This window comes from Panulirus ornatus, chromosome 11 (genome assembly GCF_036320965.1).
Source record: "Panulirus ornatus isolate Po-2019 chromosome 11, ASM3632096v1, whole genome shotgun sequence".
Classification (NCBI taxonomy): domain Eukaryota; kingdom Metazoa; phylum Arthropoda; class Malacostraca; order Decapoda; family Palinuridae; genus Panulirus; species Panulirus ornatus.
The window spans coordinates 15763084-15779821 of record NC_092234.1 but is presented as its reverse complement, the minus strand read 5'-3'; the positions used below and the strand labels follow the sequence as shown (position 1 = coordinate 15779821).

General features: G+C 44.9%; 1 protein-coding gene across 3 annotated transcripts in view; it reads right to left on the bottom strand.

Annotated features, from left to right (window-relative positions):
- Positions 1-12922, bottom strand: part of LOC139751312 (uncharacterized) — a 36370-nt gene extending 23448 nt beyond the window's left edge. Inside the window, exon 1 of one of the 3 annotated variants that reach the window (XM_071666651.1) lies at positions 12879-12922. The gene's annotated coding sequence lies outside the window, so the exon portion shown is untranslated. Of the gene's footprint in view, positions 1-12157; positions 12487-12847 lie in introns of those variants that run through there. The other 2 variants (XM_071666650.1, XM_071666652.1) reach the window with 2 other exon arrangements.
- Positions 12923-16738: the final 3816 nt, after the last annotated feature.

Below are 16738 nucleotides of genomic sequence, written 5' to 3'. Positions count from 1 at the left end.
GACACATCTTAATATAACACACACACAGCAATGTTGGAGAACCATCGGGAACTCTGAAGCGCCAGTGTTGGAGAGAGCGGTGGAGGAGTGTGGGAGACGGCGGAATGTTGGTGAAGGGTCGGGAGGACAAATATACACAAGATACACTTTAGAGTGTTGTGTTGGAGATTATATAGTGTTGTGTTGGAGATTATACAGTGTTGTGTTGGAGATATTCTATACCTGGCAGAGAGAGAGAGAGAGAGAGAGAGAGAGAGAGAGAGAGAGAGAGAGAGAGAGAGAGAGAGAGAGAGAGAGAGCGCCTCGTGTTGGGGAGAACCCAGTGTTGGAGTAGATCCCAGGGCCGGGGAAACAACCCAGTGTTGGAGAAGGAAGACCCCCCTCCCCCAAAGAAAGATGGAGAGGGTGTTGGAAAAGGCGTGATACAGCAAGATATTGATTGGTGGAGGAGGAGGGAGGGGGGAGGGGCGGAGCCAACGCCCCTCTCCCCCCCCCCCCCCCACCTCTCTACCACACGTGTGCCACCTCATTTACAATGGTGTCCTCCACGCCCTATCTTTTCTTTTTCTTTTTCCCCCTTTCTTTTTACATCTTTTTACAATTCGTATACATTATTTTCACGACAGTTAGTTATCTATATACCTTTTTTTTTTTTTTTACATCTTTTTACAATTCGTACACTATTTTTACAGTTAGTTATTTATATATGATTTACTACGGCCTCAAACTGTAAATCATCACTTCATTTACAAAGCTACCACCTGTCCTCTATATATTTTTTTTTTTTTTGCTACAATTTACATTACACCCAATGTATTTTTCTTCTCGTTATCGTGGACATTGAGGCGATATGCGCACTGCCATACCTACGATTTACGACTTTAAATCACCAAGTTGCCTTTAGTCACCACACCACGTCATTTACAGAACCACGCTCCTCACTTCATATCTTTATTTTACAACTGTAAATCAGCCTATCTATCTACCATCACCCAGAGGTAGACGCATAACATCTTTAACAACCTAGTGTTGCCCTACTGTGCCTTGTGTTGTAATAACCTCCATCACAACTGCCACTCACAACACAGCCATGTCTCCCACACGTACACCAAGATGGCCTCTGTTGACCTACCCACACCAGAAGCATGTGGTAACCCCACCTTGACCAAGTCGTATTTACGGGACATTTTACGGTACAATGACCCTTAACCTGAGGTCAGGGGTCAGGACGTGTTTACCAAAAGGTCGTATACAGCGGTAGCGATCGAGGGTCGTGCCTGTGTGTTCGTAAGGTCGTACCGTCGTGTGTACAAGGGTGGTCGTGCTGCTATCATCGTCGTGCATGTGGCAACATCTCCACAGTGTCAACAGACCACAGGCGGACAGACAAAAACGCTTATTTTACAGTTTACATTTACAAAGTACCAACCATCATTTACAAAGTACAAACTGTCATTTACAAAGTACCACCCATCACTTACAAAGTACCAACCATCATTTACAAAGTACAAACTGTCATTTACAAAGTACCAACCATCACTTACAAAGTATCACCCATCATTTACAAAGTACAAACTGTCATTTACAAAGTACCACCCATCACTTACAAAGTATCACCCATCATTTACAAAGTACCACCCATCACTTACAAAGTATCACCCATCATTTACAAAGTACAAACTGTCATTTACAAAGTACCACCCATCACTTACAAAGTATCACCCATCATTTACAAAGTACCACCCATCACTTACAAAGTATCACCCATCATTTACAAAGTACCACCCATCACTTACAAAGTATCACCCATCATTTACAAAGTACAAACTGTCATTTACAAAGTACCACCCATCACTTACAAAGTATCACCCATCATTTACAAAGTACAAACTGTCATTTACAAAGTACCACCCATCACTTACAAAGTATCACCCATCATTTACAAAGTACCACCCATCACTTACAAAGTATCACCCATCATTTACAAAGTACAAACTGTCATTTACAAAGTACCACCCATCACTTACAAAGTACCAACCATCATTTACAAAGTACAAACTGTCATTTACAAAGTACCACCCATCACTTACAAAGTATCACCCATCATTTACAAAGTACCACCAATCATTTACAAAGTACCAACCATCATTTACAAAGTACCAACCATTATTTACAAAGTGCCAACCATCAATTACAAAATTACATCCATCATTTACACAGTACAAACTATCATTTAAAATGCATCAACCATCATTTACAAAGTATGGACCACCATTTACAGATTACAAACCATCATTTACACAATACCAACCCTCCATCAATGACCAAGTACCAACCATCATTCACAAAGTACCAACCATCATTTACAAAACACCGACCATCATTTACGACAAAGTACCAACCATTTACTTATAAAGTAACCGAAATTATTTTAGTGCTTCTATATATACAATACCCAGCTTTACCCAGACATTGTATGATCAACTCTCCCCTGCTCATGTACACTGCCGTCTACATCCCATGTCGTCTCTACAACACGGCTGGACCCCTGCTACGTAAACCCCCCTGCGTAACTACCCGTCAACCCCCAGGTAGAGATAAAAACCCTCACCCCAGCCTCACACTTCAGTAACTCCTACTCACCCATCATCCACACAACCCCCAGCAAAAACGAGACAAATCCACACTGAAATGAAGCAACAAGCATTGAACCACTTCCTCCCACCTCACTCTTAAACCACCGCACACACTCACACACACCTGAAGCCACACTCAATAAACACACACACGAACTAGACTTTCCCTCCTCCGTCGTGGACGTCAGCCACCACTACAACACACCCACTCAACACGACCCATCTTACCCAGGACGTAGCGACCACAACGAACACACACTTAACACTTACAGCTCAATTGTCCTGCACTCCCTCTCCCCACACACATCACTACATCTTGGGCTAGATTCTGCGGGAGACCCATAAAGACATTTTATATATATATATATATATATATATATATATATATATATATATATATATATATATATATGCGTGTGTGTGTGTGAAAAGAAGATGGAGAAAGACAGCATATTTGAGGAGAGAAACCTTGATGTTCAAGGAGAGAGGGAGGAGAGGCGTGGTTTAGGATGTTTTCAGGGGTAAAGTTAATGGATGGGGTAAGACGGCAAGGAAGGGGTAGCAATGCTGCTCAAGCATGAGTTATGAGAATGTGTGAGAGACTGTGAGGATGAGAACCCCAGACTGTTGTGGGTAAAACTGAAAGTACATTACGAGAGATAGTGATGATCAGTGCTTCTGCACCTGGAAACAAGTGGACTCAGGAGGAGAAACGAGTGTTTTGGGAGGAGCTGAGTGAGTGCGTTAGCAGTTTTGATGCAAGGGACCAAGTATTAGTCATGAGTGATTTAAACGCACAAGTAGGTAATGTGGCAACTGAGGGGAGGGGAGGCGTGGGTGACCAGTACTGTGAATGAAAATGGTAAACAGTTGTGTGCTGAAAAAGGACTGGTGATTGGCAATACCTGGTTTAAAGAGAGGGACATACATACACATACGTAAGTAGAGGTGATGGAAAGTGGGCATTACTGGATTATGTACCAACTGACTGGCGTGCAGAGGAGAGACTCTTAGATTTGAATGTGTTGGAGAGAGGTAGCTCGTGGGGATGTCTAGTGGAGACGAGGGCGAAGGTCTGTAAAGCCATTAGTGAAAAGAGAAAAACTTTATGGGTTGGAAGAAGGTGGTGAAAGTGAGTGAGTGAGTTTGGAAAAGAACCTTGAGTGCAATGATATCAGGAGAGATTTGAGTGCAGAATGGCAAAAGGTGAGTGTAAATAAAGCTGGGGAGTAGTTTGAGGAATGGGGGTATTTAGGGAAGCAATGCCTGGATGTATGTATGAAGTGTGTGGTACGCGGACGGTGGGTGGTGGACTGGTGTGAGAACGGGTAGTGAATGGTGGAATGAGGAAGTTGCAAGTGAAAGCAAATTAGAGATAGGTATGGGCGTTACTGTAGGAGAGGACTACAAATTGTAGGGAGATGTAAGAGGTAGCGGCAGGGGGTCGAGAGGCGGGAGCAAGGGGCTGAGAATGAAGGCAGAGGAGAGTTCGGAGAGAGCGAGTTTCAGCAAACTTCAGGGAGGATAAGCATGTTCTACATGGAGGTTAACAGGTGAGAACAACATCATGTGGACAAATGGGAACATCGCTGATGAGCGCCGCACGTAGGGATGTGGGAACAGACAAAAATAAAGTGAAGATGTGATGGAGTGAGTCTTTTGAAGGACTGTTGAATGTGTCCAAAAACTCCCACATTTACCACCCTGTGTGAGTGAGTGTGTGTGTGTGTGTGTGTATATATATATATATATATATATATATATATATATATATATATATATATATATATATATATATATATTGCGTATTGGAGGCAATGCTATAGGAACTGCTATGCTATGCTCTGTGTTCAGTAATGTAACATGCTATGCTGCATCAAGGGTAAACCTGTGTATTACATGTATGCTGTAAAAAAAATTCTATCGCATACACATGCTGTGAGTCATGCTATGCGGCCACAGCACCTGGCTAGCTGGCTCAAAGCTGTGGTATACTGCTCTGGCGACGATGGGAACGCTGGTTCGAACTACAAGGACGAATCACAGACCCAATACGAAACTAGGATGTGTCAACAGATGAGAAAGATGAGGAAAGAAATTAAGTTCAATCAAAATCTCTAACTGTGTTCAATTTGAATATAATGATAAGCCAAGTTGAATAACAACGTCAGGTAACATACTATCACTATAATTATCATTATCATTATTATTATTATTATTCCCAGCACCCTCTCTCTCTATCACGTCACAATCCCCATTCCCGTCACACACTTTCCCACACGTCACACTCACCATTCCCAGCGCCCGTCAGGCATCGTGTCGGTGAGCCTCCGCTGGCACATACCGCAGCTCACACCCCCTTCCCCGGCAGCTAACTCCCCTCCCCCCGCCTTCCCCTACCCTCACTTACCTTACCACAATCCCCTCACCGCCCCAGATGTTTCCCCTCGTCTTCCCTTCACCTTACCCATTCTCCGGCACGTGACCTCCTCACGTGATGTTGACGCACAATAATGACATCATGGGAGGATTAATATACAACACACTGCGCGTACTGCACACTATGCATACTGAACGGTGCGCATACTGCACACTGCCCGTACTTACACTGCGCGTACTGCACACTGTGCGTTCTGCACACTGCCCGTACTGCACACTCCGCGTAGTGCACACTGCCCGTACTTACACTGCCCATACTGCACACTGCGCGTACTGCACACTGCCCATACTGCACACTGCGCGTACTGCACACTGCCTCTAATGCACACTGCGCGTACTGCACATTGCCCATACTGCACACTGCGCGTACTGCACACTACGCATACTGAACAGTGCGCATACTGCACACTGCCCGTACTTACACTGCCCATACTGCACACTGCACGTACTGCACACTGTGCGTACTGCACACTGCCCGTACTGCACACTGCGCGTAGTGCACACTGCCCGTACTTACACTGCCCATAATGCACACTGAACGTACTGCATACTGCCCATACTGCACACTGCGCGTACTGCACACTGCCTCTAATGCACACTGCGCGTACTGCACATTGCCCATACTGCACACTGCCCGTAGTGCACACTGCCCGTATTGCACACTGCCCGTACTGCACACTGCCCGTGCTGAATACTACGCGTACTGCACACTGCCCGTACTGCATACTGCGCGTAGTGCACACTGAGCGTGCTGCAAAATGCCCGTACTGAATACTGAGATTGCTGCACACTACACGTAGTGTACACTGCCCGTACCGCACATTGCCTGAAGTGCACACTGCGCGTACTGCACATTACACTTACTGAACACTGCGCGTACTGTATTCCCCGTGCTGCACATTGCCCGTGCTGCACACTGCGCGTGTCGCACATTACTCGTGCTGCACACTGCGCGTGCTGCACATTACTCGTACTGCACACTGTGCGTGCTGCACATTGCCCGTACTGCACACTACGCGTGCTGCACACTGCTCGTAATGTATACTGCGTGTACTGCACTACGCGTGCTGCACACTGCCCGTACTCCATACCACACAGTGCGCGTGCTGCACACTGCACGTACTGTACACTGCGCGTACTGTGCACTGCCGGTATTGCACACTGCGCATGCTGTACACTGCGCGTGCTGCACACTGCGCGTACTGCACACTGCCCGTATCGTAAATTGTCCGTACTGCACACTCCTCGTGCTGAAAACTGCGCGTGCTGCACACTGCCAGTACTGCACACTGCACACTGCGCGTAATGCACACTGTATGTGTTGCACATTGTCCGTACTGCATGCTGCGCGTGCTGCACACTGCACGGACTGAACACCGCGTACTGCACACTCCCCGTACTGCATACTGCGTGTACTACACTGCGCGTGCTGCACACTCCCCGTATTGCACACTGTGCGTAATGCACACTGCCCATACTGCACGATGTGCGTACTGAACACTGCCCATACTGCACACTGTGCGTACCGCACACTGCACATACTGCACACTGTACGTACTGCACACTGCCCATACTGCACAATGTGCGTAATGCACACTGCCCATACTGCACAATGTGCGTAGTGCACACTGCCCATACTGCACACTGTGCGTACTGCACACTGCCCGTACTGCACATTGCGTACTGCACACTGTGCGTACTACACACTGCCCATACTGAACACTGTGCGTAGTGCAAACTACCCATACTGCACACTGTGCGTACTGCACACTACCCATACTGCACACTGTGCGTACTGCACACTGCCCATACTGCACACTGTGCGTACTGCACACTGCCCATACTGCACACCGTGCGTTCTGCACACTGCCCATCCTGCACACTGTCCGTACTGCACACTACCCATACTGCACACTACCCATACTGCACACTGTGCGTACTGCACACTACCCATACAGCACACTGTGCGTAATGCACACTACCCATACTGCACACTGTGCGTTCTGCACACTGCCCATACTGCACACTGTGCGTACTGCACACTGCCCATACTGCACACCGTGCGTTCTGCACACTGCCCATACTGCACACTGCGCGTACTGCACACTGCCCAGTATATACTGCACACTGTGCGTACTGCACACTGTGCGTACTGCACACTACCCATACTGCACACTGTGCGTACTGCACACTGCCCATACTGCACACTGTGCGTAGTGCACACTGCCCGTACCGCACACTGCCCATCACATGAAGCAACCATCATAGGACCATCACATGAAGCAACCATCATAGAACCATCACATGAAGCAACCATCATAGATCCATCACATGAAGCAACCATCATAGGTCCATCACATGAAGCAACCATCATAGAACCATCACATGAAGCAACCATCATAGGACCATCACATGAAGCAACCATCATAGAACCATCACATGAAGCAACCATCATAGATCCATCACATGAAGCAACCATCATAGGTCCTAGGTCCATCACATGAAGCAACCATCATAGAACCATCACATGAAGCAACCATCATAGGTCCATCACATGAAGCAACCATCATAGGTCCTAGGTCCATCACATGAAGCAACCATCATAGATCCATCACATGAAGCAACCATCATAGGTCCATCACATGAAGCAACCATCATAGGTCCTAGGTCCATCACATGAAGCAACCATCATAGAACCATCACATGAAGCAACCATCATAGATCCATCACATGAAGCAACCATCATAGGTCCTAGGTCCATCACATGAAGCAACCATCATAGAACCATCACATGAAGCAACCATCATAGGTCCATCACATGAAGCAACCATCATAGGTCCTAGGTCCATCACATGAAGCAACCATCATAGATCCATCACATGAAGCAACCATCATAGGTCCATCACATGAAGCAACCATCATAGGTCCTAGGTCCATCACATGAAGCAACCATCATAGGTCCATCACATGAAGCAACCATCATAGGAACATCACATGAAGCAACCATCATAGGTCCATCACATGAAGCAACCATCATATGAAGCAACCATCATAGATCCATCACATGAAGCAACCATCACAGGACCATCACATGAAGCAACCATCATAGGACCATCACATGAAGCAACCATCATAGGACCATCACATGAAGCAACCATCATAGGACCATCACATGAAGCAACCATCATAGGTCCTAGGTCCATCACATGAAGCAACCATCATAGGTCCTAGGTCCATCACATGAAGCAACCATCATAGGTCCTAGGTCCATCACATGAAGCAACCATCATAGGTCCTAGGTCCATCACATGAAGCAACCATCATAGGTCCATCACATGAAGCAACCATCATAGGACCATCACATGAAGCAACCATCATAGGTCCATCACATGAAGCAACCATCATTGGACCATCACATGAAGCAACCATCATAAGTCCATCACATGAAGCAACCATAGATCCATCACATGAAGCAACCATCATAGGACCATCACATGAAGCAACCATCATAGATCCATCACATGAAGCAACCATCATATGTAAAAACCATAAAATGTTGTAACCATCAACTGAAACATTCATTACATGAAGTAACCAATATGTGGAAGAAACATCACATGGATCAACCATGATAACACATCAGTTATCATCAGGATCATTATACAGAGCCTGCGTCTGGTGACGCATATACAAACCATCACATAAACTAGCATACGAGAGAACCAGGTCACGAACCAAACATTACATGAAGCAACCATTACATTAAGTAACTATTACACGAAACAATCATCACATGAAGAAACCATTACATTAAGTAACTATTACACGAAACAATCATCACATGAAGCAACCATTACATTAAGTAACTATTATGTGAAGTAACCATCACATAAAGCAACCATTACATTAAGTAACTATTACACGAAACAATCATCACATGAAGCAACCATTACATTAAGTAACTATTACACGAAACAATCATCACATGAAGCAACCATTACATTAAGTAACTATTATGTGAAGTAACCATCACATAAAGCAACCATTACATTAAGTAACTATTACACGAAACAATCATCACATGAAGCAACCATTACATTAAGTAACTATTACACGAAACAATCATCACATGAAGCAACCATTACATTAAGTAACTATTATGTGAAGTAACCATCACATAAAGCAACCATTACATTAAGTAACTATTAAACGAAACAATCATCACATGAAGCAACCATTACATTAAGTACCTATTATGTAAAGTAACCATCACATGAAGCAACCATTACATTAAGTACCTATTATGTAAAGTAACCATCACATGAAGCAACCATTACATTAAGTACCTATTATGTAAAGTAACCATCACATGAAGCAACCATTACATTAACTATTATGTGAAGTAACCATCACATGAAGCAACAATTACATTAAGTAACTATTATAAGAAGTAACCATCACATGAAGCAACCATTACATTAAGTAACTACTATGTGAAGTAACCATCACATTAAATGACCATCATGTAACGTAACCATAACATGAAGCAACCATTGCATTACCATTATGTGAAACAACAAACACATGAAGCAACCATTACATTCAGTAACTATTATGTGAAACAACCATCACATAAAGCAACCATTACATTAAGGAACTATCATGTGAAGTAACCATCACATGAAACAACTTTAACATGCAGTAATTACATGAAAAAAATCGAGAAGCAGTAATCTCACAGAACACCTAACACACGGAGCACTACATGGAACGCTTCACATAATCTTGAAATGATGTAGTCATAAGATGACAACACATGAAGCAACCATCACAAGATGCTACAACACATGAAGCAACAACCGCAAGATGCTATAACACATGAAGCAACCATCACAAGATGCTACAACACATGAGGCAACCATCACAAGATGCTACTACACATGAAGCAACCATCACAAGATGCTACTACACATGAAGCAACCATCACAAGATGCTACAACACACGAAGAAAACATCACAAGATGCTACAACACATGAAGCAACCATCACAAGATGCTACAACACATGAAGCAACCATCACAAGATGCTACAACACATGAAGCAACCATCACAAGATGCTACAACACACGAAGAAAACATCACAAGATGCTACAACACATGAAGCAACCATCACAAGATGCTACAACACATGAGGCAACCATCACAAGATGCTACTACACATGAAGCAACCATCACAAGATGCTACAACACACGAAGAAAACATCACAAGATTCTACAACACATGAAGCAACCATCACAAGATGCTACAACACATGAAGCAACCATCACAAGATGCTACAACACATGAAGCAACCATCACAAGATGCTACAACACATGAAGCAACCATCACAAGATGCTACAACACATGAAGCAACCATCACAAGATGCTACAACACATGAAGCAACAATCACAAGATGCTACTACACATGAAGCAACCATCACAAGATGCTACAACACATGAAGCAACAATCACAAGATGCTACTACACATGAAGCAACCATCACAAGATGCTACAACACACGAAGCAACCATCACAAGATGCTACAACACATGAAGCAACCATCACAAGATGCTACAACACACGAAGCAACCATCACAAGATGCTACAACACACGAAGCAACCATCACAAGATGCTACAACAACATTTGAAGCAACCATCACAAGATGCTACAACACACGAAGCAACCATCACAAGATGCTACAACACATGAAGCAACCATCACAAGATGCTACAACACACGAAGAAAACATCACAAGATGCTACAACACATGAAGCAACCATCACAAGATGCTACAACACATGAAGCAACAATCACAAGATGCTACAACAACACATGAAGCAACCATCACAAGATGCTACAACACATGAAGCAACCATCACAAGATGATACAACACATGAAGCAACCATCACAAGATGCTACAACAACACATGAAGCAACCATCACAAGATGCTAAAACACATGAAGCAACCATCACATAATGTACACGTCTGGGAATCATTGCATGAAGCAAAGCTGTCAGTCATCTGAAGCAAATTTCACAATCACAAGAGGCAACAACTCCATAATCCAATATGAAGTAACCAAATCAGAACCAGTCACCACATACGTGAACATCGTATGATGTAAACACCTCATGAATTGAGCAACACACACAACATAACTACCACATAACCACCACATGAAGTGACCAACACACGAAGAAAGCACCACATGGTGAAGAACATATGATGAATGCAACGAAACGCACTCTACATGAAGCATGGATCACAATATATGGTACAACCACCACTTGAAACATCCACAGTATGACGCAACCATGACAAACCATCAACTACATCAAATACGAGAAAGCATAGGTACGCAACTAAACAAATGAAGCAACCAACAGACTGGGCAAACCATGTGGTTGACTTATCAGCCACATAACCAATCAACAAAGCTATCATTTACCAAGCAACATGACCCATATGTGAGGCAAGCCAAACACGGAAAAACAATATCAATGATCGTTTACACTACGTACATACGTTAGGTTGACTACATCACGTTGAAATAACATGACACCAACCATCACATGGCCACACGACACTTGTACAGTTGTACTACAACCCAAACACGACAATGTTCCGTCAGTCATAAGAGTAAGCAACATCTGTGATAACCATCACTGAACAGAGCAATATAACCACTGCATCATGTTCTAAAACGTTCCCATATCTTACTTATAAATCAAGTAAAAAAAAAGTAGCCATATATAATTATAAATCAAAATTATAACCTCATTTACACAACTTTCCAGTTATTCATCAGCACATCATAACCACGTATGACGACAACCAGTAACACTTCATCCATCATCGGACGCGCCTCCCTGGACGAGCAGACCGGACCATCATGCATCACACATTACGTGCACATCATCGTCCTGTATACACTCAACCCTCCTACACCTCAGCCAGTGTGAGGTGGCGCGTCGCAAGCCACACATCATCTCTGTGTCACGAGAGTCACATCTCTGTCATCACGTCGACACTCACTCATTAATATGGGAGACAATCAACTCTTTAGTAAGCAGGTATCACTTGGCGGTGACGTGAAGTGCGTGAGTCACATGACTACCATGCGTATGTAGTCACGTTCCATCACTGTTATTACAGCCACTGCACATCCTGGATTACGTCTACACACGAAGGCCTCCCCCCTGAAGAGTACGCACTTCCCCCGCGTTAACACAGGCGTATTCTCGTATAATAATTCATTTGCAAAGGCTGGGGGGAGAGGGCGGCCGGTGTGGGAGACGTGTGCGGGGGAGTTTGAAGTTGGCGCGGTGTGGCACTGCGCGCCGCTAGCGGCGGCCACACCAGCCAAGGCACTCACTACCTCCTCCCTCACCTCGGCTATAAATACTCGCCGGCCCTCCCTACCTCTCACCTCTCCCACACTCTCCCTACTCTTCCCTGCACATAATATCACGTCTGACGAGTCGTAAGGTATCCAGGTAAGGCACAAGGCGACGAATATGGCACCTGCTTCCCCTTCACAGGTTTCGGTTCGGCCTGGGGCTAGACGGACGGCCGAGGACTTCAATGCAACCCAAATATACGTCTCCCTGTTGAAGGTCCTGCCTCGCCGCCACCACTGGTACACATGGCGTCACTAGATCACACCACTGCTGCCACTATGTAGCATCACCAACACCAGGAGATCGCAAGAAGCAAAATATTTACCCAAAGAGCAAGAGGAGAGCCCCGCAATTACCTCACGTCTGTCCCATCCTCGCTGCCATCGCGGACTGGCGTTCGCCTCCTATTGATCCAAACTTAGGCGTCGAGATCTCTTGCCGCGTCAGATGCCACACGTCGCTATCACCCTCCTCTAGCCTACATTAACCTACCACCACTTGTATCTCCCTCGGTTGTGAACATCTACAACACCTTACCATCACAACCTCCCCAAAATATCAGCCCTATAAAGTAATACGTTGGCAGACGCGGACGCCAACAAAGATATGAGTTGGCACCGTTGCCACGTGCTATATCTGTGGCAACTCACATCTGGACGGGTTTCCATTCTAAATAATCACTCCTTCCGCTCTTGGAGTTTACCAAATTGTTTACCTAGTGGTAAACTCCCGGCGGATCTGTGGTACATTTCTCCCAGGTACACACACACACACACAGTGGACGATAAAGGGGGATTTTCCCCAAACGAGAGAAAAGTAAGGAATTTGAATATATTCTAGATAATAATCAAAGAAAAAGGCATTGAAATTCCTAAATAAATGATTCGTTTTGTCTCATAATCGAGACTTTTGAGTGAACTGTTCACCATATCTTGAACACCGTCCCTGGCCCTCCACCGTCCCTGGACGTCCTCATATAACAGAGTAACGTCACGATAGGTTTGGTTTAGAACGTCATCATCATCATCATTACCAGGTTGTGACAGGAGGGACTGACGAAGGATGTGCCACATAACCCCTTGATAGCTCACTGATAAGGAGGGGTCGTCAACCCTATGTTCTACTTTCCAGCGTTAAGTATACGGGATCGTAACGTATGTGTTGAAATAGCCCTTGCTACCTTAACATGATGTGAGGTTACCAAATGATTCGTACATTATTATATTTTGTTATTGTATTATCACACATCTTTAGCAAGCAGATGCACTAATATCTAAGTAAGTATGAGTACGCATGTGTTCTACTATCTCTATGTATTTCTATACGTCTTCACATAGTGAACAAGAAACTTCTACTATCGAATCTCAAACAAACCCTTAACCATGTCACGACGACCCTCAGTGATGCAGGACCTAACAGTTGAAGAGATCAGATGCCACGTATGATCCATCAGCACAACTTAACCTGACATAAACACATCTTGTTCTTAAGTCACAACATTTCAATAAACAGACGAACTAAACATTATCTAACCTCGCCTCACGTCACTACTACAAAACCTGATCCAAAATCTGTGAACATACACTGGGACCTGTGAACATACACTGGGACCTGTGAACATACACCAGGACCTATGAACATGCACTAGGACCAGTGAACATACACTAGGACCTGTGAACATACACTAGGACCTGTGAACATACACTGGGACCTGCGAACATACACCAGGACCTGTGAACATACACTGAACATACACTGGGACCTGTGAACATACACTAGGACCTGTGAACATACACTAGGACCTGTGAACATACACTGGGACCTGTGAACATACACTGGGACCAGTGAACATACACTGGGACCTGTGAACATACACTAGGACCTGTGAACATACACTGGGACCTGTGAACATACACTAGGACCTGTGAACATACACTAGGACCTGTGAACATACACTGGGACCTGTGAACATACACTGGGACCTGTGAACATACACCAGGACCTGTGAACATACACTAGGACCTGTGAACATACACTAGGACCTGTGAACATACACTAGGACCTGTGAACATACACTGGGACCTGTGAACATACACTAGGACCTGTGAACATACACTGGGACCTGTGAACATACACTAGGACCTGTGAACATACACTAGGACCTGTGAACATACACTAGGACCTGTGAACATACACTGGGACCTGTGAACATACACTAGGACCTGTGAACATACACAGGGACCTGTGAACATACACCAGGACCTGTGAACATACACTATGACCTGTGAACATACACTAGGACCTGTGAACATACACTGGGACCTGTGAACATACACTGGGACCTGTGAACATACACTAGGACCTGTGAACATACACCAGGACCTGTGAACATACACTAGGACCTGTGAAGAGACGCTGGGACCTGTAAACATACACTACGACCTGTGAACATACACTATGACCTGTGAACATACACTAGGACCTGTGAACATACACTGGGACCTGTGAACATACACTGGGACCTGTGAACATACACTAGGACCTGTGAACATACACTAGGACCTGTGAACATACACTGGGACCTGTGAACATACACTAGGACCTGTGAACATACACTGGGACCTGTGAACATACACTGGGACCTGTGAACATACACTAGGACCTGTGAACATACACTGGGACCTGTGAACATACACTAGGACCTGTGAACATACACTATGACCTGTGAACATACACTAGGACCAGTGAACATACACTGGGACCTGTGGACATACACTAGGACCTGTGAACACACACTGGGACCTGTGAACATACACTATGACCTGTGAAGAGACGCTGGGACCTGTGAACATACACTAGAACCTGTGAACATACATTAGGACCTGTGAACATACACTGGGACCTGTGAAAATACACTAGGACCTGTGAAAATATACCAGGACCTGTGAAAATACACCAGGACCAGTGAAAATACACCAGGACCAGTGAAAATACACCAGGACCTGTGAAAATATACCAGGACCTGTGAAAATGCACTAGGACCAGTGAAAATACACCAGAACCTGTGAAAATACACCAGGACCTGTGAAAATACACCAGGACCTGTGAAAATACACTAGGACCAGTGAAAATACACCAGGACCAGTGAAAATGCACCAGGACCTGTGAAAATACACCAGGGACCTGTGAAAATACATCTTGGACCTGTGAAGGTACACCATGTACTTGCGAAAGTACACCAGGAACCTGTGAAAATACATCAGGAACCTGTGAAAGTACATAAGGACACGTGAAAGCACACCAGGACCTGTGAAGTACATAAAGACCTATGAAAGTACACCATGGCCTGTGAAAGTACACCAGGAACCTGTGAAGTACATCAGGACCTGTGAAGGTACACCAGGACCTGTGAAAGAACACCATTACCTGTGAAGTACATCAGGACCTGTGAAAGTACACCAGGACCTGGGAAAGTACACCAGGAACCTGTTAAAGTACATATGGACCCGTCAAAGAACATCATGACCTATGAAGTACATAAGCACCTGTGAACGTACACCATGACCTCTGAAAATACACCAGGAACCCGTGAAAGTACACCAGGACCTGTGAAAGAACACCATTACCTGTGAAGTACATCAGGACCTGTGAAAGTACACCAGGACCTGTGAAAGTACACTAAGACCTGTGAAAGTACACTAAGACCTGTGAAAGTACACTAAGACCTGTGAAAGTACACCAGGACCTGGGAAAGTACACCAGGACTTGTGAAAGTACACGAGGAACTGTGAAGTACATCAGGACCTGTGAAAGTACACCAAGAACCTGTGAAAGTACACCAGGACCTGTGAAAGTACATAAAGACCCGTGAAAGTACATCAGGACCTGGGAAAGTACACCAGGACCTGTGAAAGTACATAAAGACCCGTGAAAGTACATCAGGACCTGGGAAAGTACACCAGGACCCGTGAAAGTACATAAAGACCCGTGAAAGTACATCAGGACCTGGGAAAGTACACCAGGACCTGTGAAAGTACACCAGGACCTGTGAAAGTACACCAAGAACCTGTGAAAGTACACCAGGACCTGTGAAAGTACATAAAGACCCGTGAAAGTACATCAGGACCTGGGAAAGTACACCAGGACCTGTGAAAGTACATAAAGACCCGTGAAAGTACATCAGGACCTGGGAAAGTACACCAGGACCTGTGAAAGT